We start from the raw sequence: 5506 nt of genomic DNA on the forward strand, positions 1-5506 counted from the left end.
ATGTCACTTAGCATGATATTTTCCATTTCCAACTATTATCAATTGTCCTCCTTCCTTGGATTAGTAATTGCCTCATTTTATTATTTGGTTCCTCTCTGTGTGGGGGTTGTATACCTACATATAATATTTAATATAGAGAGATAGTTATGCTTATTTATTAAGTATACTCATTTATGATATTAACATAGACAACCCCTAAATAAATATATACCAGCTGCTTCATCAGTTTTACTGCCAAAAATATTATGTTCTCAATATTCAAATGAATGGGTTAATCTGTCTTTTTTTTTTTTTTTAATACACTCCTCTGAAAACCTCTAGTTACTCACCTCCTTTTTTGTCTTGTTTTACAGTGTCATCCCAGGAGTTCTCTTCACCATGGCGCTGGGAAAACCCTTTCCCATTTTGCCCTCTTGGAAATCCTGTTTACTGGACCACAAGCCTCTTTTTTTCTTGGTTTATTCCCTTCTTTCCTTGAAGCTCACACTCTAGTGGACCTAAGAAGGGGGATTGAGGGTAAATTGCTTGATTCTTACAAGTCTCATCATAACTGACTCTATGTTTTTACATAGCTGAGAAAAATCACCTGGGAAAAATCTTCCCTCAGAATTTTTAAGGAATTATTCTATCATTTTCTAGCTTTCAGTGCTATTGTTGAAACATCCAATGTTATTTTAATTTCTGATATATTTTTTTTTTGGTGGTGCTGAGGTTCGAACCCAGGGCCTCATGCACTCCAGGCAAATGCTCTACCATTGAGCCACATCCCCAGTCTCACAGATTCCTTTTTCCTTTGTATCTATTGCCCCCAAATGATGACCTTTTTGTTTAATGTATTAAATCTTTTCTTCTGAACAATCATGTCCTTAAATTCTGAGAATATTTTTGAATAGCTGATTTGATTAATTTCCACTCCTGAATTATTGTAATTGTGGATGGAACTCTTAATTTTTAAATAATTTTTTTACTGATTTCCATCTATCCATTTTCTTTTATGAATTTTAATTTCTTCTACTTTACTTTCCACTTCTTCCACTAAAATTTTGCACCTCATTTTTTTATGTCAAAGTTCTATATTTTTTTTCTTGCTCATTGCGTTGTGTGCTGTTTTTAGAAGTAATATCTTCTGTTAATGATAATATTTTAAGACTTATTTTCTGGTTCCTGCTTTGTTTTAATTGTGTTTCCTGGTTTGTTTTGGCCTCTCTTTTTTATATTACCAGGCTTCCTCAAAGATCTGAGTGGATAGTGCTGTCCATTCCCATTTGCATGCATCAAAGTGCATTAATGATTACAGTGATTTGTTGTCTTCTGTTTGTGTGCTGGGTAAGTCAGGATGTTCATTTTCCATTAGTATTTTTCAAACAGAGCCAAAAGGTGGAAAAATCAAGTAGTATGTTTTGACCAGCAATTTTAAAAAGAGAAGCAAAATGAAATGGAAAGTGTGGAATGGAATTTCACAGAATAAAAGCAAAAATACTAACGAGGGAATGTAATTGTATGCTGATATTCTGGAATCAGAGTGGGCAGGAGAGTCATTCAACGTGCAGCTTACCTCATCCTTCTGTTCTGGTCCTGTGCCTCACTGCTGCCTACTTTTGTCTCTGGTGGCTTTAGCTGTGTGTGTTCTGTTTTATTTACCTGCTCAGAGAACCTCCAAGAATATTCAAGATGACTCAGTACTTTATCTCACCTCATCATTGCCCAATTCTGGGGTTTTAAATTGTTGCAAGTACATTTTAATGCGTAGGTATCTGTGACTAAAGAGGATCCACTCTACAACTAAAATACTGGATGAAATTGCACAAAAATAGAAAAGAGGCTCAAAATTATGGCATCCTGAAGTCCTTATGTTGTTCAGGAGGAGAGTAGTATACTAATTTTAGTTAAGTTAAACATGCGTTGAAGAGTGAAAAAAAAATCACGTGTTTCAAAAGAATAAAAAGAATTCTTTGTATTGCAAACAATAACAACCACAAGGTGTCATTTTATTCCATCAAACCAGCAAAAATTAACATCCAATAAAAACAAGAACTGGTGTGAATACTGGGAAACGGAAACACACGTTGCAGGTGGGAGTATAAACTGAGGCAACCATTTGGGGCTGACACTGAGGACCAACAGTCAGGGAGTCTCTTTTTTCCTGCTCAAACTTCATTTCCCTTGGATATTGCTTAGCCTTCTTTGGTCGCCGATGTTTTTTGCATTGCTCTAGAGGTTCTTGAGTTTTGGCACAGACAAGGGTGAAGTAGCTCTTCATGTCTAAACAAATAGACATTATTAACAATTCAGAGTTAGAACTTTTGACAAAAATTTTAAAACAATTTTAACCTGAATTATGGTGCTGTTGGCCCTAAGTTCAATGCCAATGAATCAAGAATGCAGTGCACAGAGAGAAAAAAAGGAAGAGGAAATGCCAGTCTGTATGTGAGGCCACTCTAGAAAGTGTTAAAATAACATCTATAGTGAGTGATGGAAAAGATAGAAAAGCAGGTAAGTTTGTGAATTATGAGATATTGACTGAGTTTTGAAATGCAGAGTGGACAGCATTGTTGTGGAACGGAAAGGCAAGGAAACTTGTGATATTACCCAGGGTCAGAAAAAATGTTACAGCCTTCTCAGCTGCCTGACTGTCTCACACATTTCAAAAGGTGGTAAGGCATGAAAAATGTTAAACTTGCAGGCCAAGAAAGAACTGCAGCTCTGGAGGCTGCATCACAATTTTTAACATACTCAGTGTCATACAGGGAAGGGTTAACTGGAGGATCTGGTTCCAAGCTTTGATTTGTCAGGCTGCAGAAGTTGCTTAGAAGTAGAGTGCTTGCCTGGCATGCAGAAGACCCACCGTTTGATCCCCAGCACTGAAACACAAGCAAGATGAACCCCACAAAGCTTTAATTTTTCTGGGATTGCATTTTATTCTAATTCTTAGTTTGTAGTTTTGCTGGGTATATAATTTTAGGTTGACAGTTTGTTTTGATACCACTGTCCTCAGGGTTCTGATTTTCCTGTTGAAAAAATCAGTTTTTTTATGACTTTGTGATCTGAGGATAATCTGGCTTTTTTCCTTCTGGCTATTTTGGGATCTTTTCTTGGGCTAATAACAAGCTCGATGATATGTTTATTAACCTCACTTGAAATTCATGGTGTTTCTTATATTTAAGGATGGGTTCATTTTCTTGATTTTTTTTTTTTTTGAAATTATCTTCCATTATCTTCTCAAATATTGCCTCTTCCTCTTTCCTTCTACCAAATCATTTGGAGCTCTGACTACTTTTTTTTTTAAGAGGATTTTTTTTAAAAACCTTTATTTTATTTTTGTGTGGTGCTGAGGATTGAACCCAGGGCCTAATGCATGCTTGGCGAGCGCTCTACCGCTGAGCTACAATCCTGCTGGATTGGTGAAGGCTTTGTTAGGACTCTATTTCATTTAATTTCTCTGCTGAGTCCCATTTCTTCCTCTTCACTTTCATGATTTTGGATCCTTAATTATCAGCCTATACCCAAGACTCAGCTTCAGCATCTCCTTCTAGAGAATGAAGCCTGTGACACAGCAGATTAGACATAATCATAAAGAGAACTTTTAAATTGGAAACTCTTCTGTAAATGAAGTGGCAGCACTGGGAATTTATAAGACCTTTTACATCCTTAGTATTCTATAATCCTAGATATCTCCTCGATTGAGAGAAACAAATTTATCTTTAAACATCAAGATTAGGACCCAGAGATAAAGATGGAAAAGAGGAAATGTTTAGCTTGTTCTAATAAATGAATTCAATGGTTCTACAGTGGAATTCTTCTCTAAAAATAGAATGTTTGAGTATTTAGGGTACAGATGTTGGAGCCAGACAGGATTCAAAAATCTTGATTCTGCAGTGCTATCTTTGTTGTTCCAGAAAATTCTCCTAACCTCTCTGCTTCAGTTCCATTGGATGTAAAATGGGAATAAAATTGATACCTACCTTATAAGGTCATTGTGAGTTTAGAGTGAGTTAATATAAGCCATATAGTAATTACTGACATATGGTATTCACTACATAAGTGTTAGTATCATTACATACATAAGATTTCTAAGTGGAGATTTCATTGTTTCTACTGCAAGGGCCTTAGGTGGGCATGCTACTTTATCAGGTACCAACACACTGTGGCAGGTGCCCAGAGCACTATTCCCAGAAGAAACCAGCAAGCATCCCTATCAATGGTTCTCAAAGCCTTATCTAGGAAGTGTTTCTCAAAATGTGAATGCTTAGGCCCCCATTGTAAGACAGTCTGAATGGTGTGTAAATTTCAGGCATCAGTATTTACCACATGCTTCCATTGAGACATTTAAATTTTGAAATATAAATATTCCTAGGCAGCTAATAGGTGTATATACAAAAGAATAGACAGGTAAAGGGGGACAAAGAAACTTTTTTTTTTTTGCATAGAGTATGATTAGTTGAATAGATAGGTTTAAGTGGCACAAGACATACATCAGGAAACAAAAATAAATGAATGAAACTGTAGATGGAACAGAGGGAGAAAAATCGATGAAGTAATTATAGGTTCTAAGAATTCCTCAAAACCAGGCATATTATTTAATCTACATTTTCATAAGCTTTTGGTGAAATTGCTGCCTCTGAGGGACTTGGGGGGAGTTTAAGCTGTGCACAGATTTAAGACCCACAAATCTTTCTTTTTGCATAGGCAACTCGCCCACTAATGTAATGGTGGTCAAACTTTGGCACTTGGTGGGTATCCATAGGGGACAATCCCCCAAACCAGTGAATAGCCTAGATAGCCACTCCAGAAATGCAAGCTGCCAGGGAGGCCCGCCTCTGGTCAGTGCTACAGAACTAACACCATTGTCTGCTTAGGTGCCTTCAGCAAAAGGCTGACTGGGCCAATAGATGTTTTTGGAGCAGAGGATGAAGGTTCACTGCCTGGAAGAGAGGCCTGCTTGTGCTTATAGCAGGAGTTCTCAGCACCTGAGGAATGTGTAGAGTTCCGGCCTCTTGACCAGACTTTTTGCTGCAGGCCTGCTGGAGCGAGAATCGACACCCACCTTACCTTTCCCTCTTGACCACACAATGAGGCCAGTGGTCTCACTGCACCAGTGCTAAGGATACCACACTGGTTGGTACAAACAGGCAAAGAAACATCACTAGCCATTTGGGGAGACAGGGATGTCTGACAAAGGGAGCTCAGGCTGAATAATCAGATTAGGTGCTTTCTTTGGAAGCAGAGCTAATGGAGGAACTGAAGAAAATGTTAATAAAAATATAATGAAGGCTTTTCAGGATATTTGCTTAAAGAACAAATTAGAGTTTCTGGAATCAAAAGAAATTCTGAATTTAAAAATGTATTAGGGAAAAGAAGAAAATATGCTTTGACAAACCTGACATTCCCATAAGGTAGCAATTAAGTCAACCATTTGCTTTTTCCTTTACAAACTCAACAAACATATATCTAATTCCCTTATTTTTTTTTTGGTAATCTTTATTTGCATCTGAAGTCTCTTAACTAT

At 37.1% G+C, this 5506-nt stretch overlaps 1 non-coding gene across 1 annotated transcript; it reads right to left on the reverse strand.

The window, feature by feature from the left end:
* Positions 1 to 698: 698 nt before the first annotated feature.
* On the reverse strand, positions 699 to 770 carry Trnas-gga (transfer RNA serine (anticodon GGA)). Its single transcript has one exon. It is a non-coding gene; the product is annotated as a tRNA-Ser (tRNA).
* Between the last annotated feature and the right edge of the window lie 4736 nt (positions 771 to 5506).

The sequence above is a fragment of the Urocitellus parryii genome, chromosome 3, assembly GCF_045843805.1.
Source record: "Urocitellus parryii isolate mUroPar1 chromosome 3, mUroPar1.hap1, whole genome shotgun sequence".
Taxonomy (NCBI): domain Eukaryota; kingdom Metazoa; phylum Chordata; class Mammalia; order Rodentia; family Sciuridae; genus Urocitellus; species Urocitellus parryii.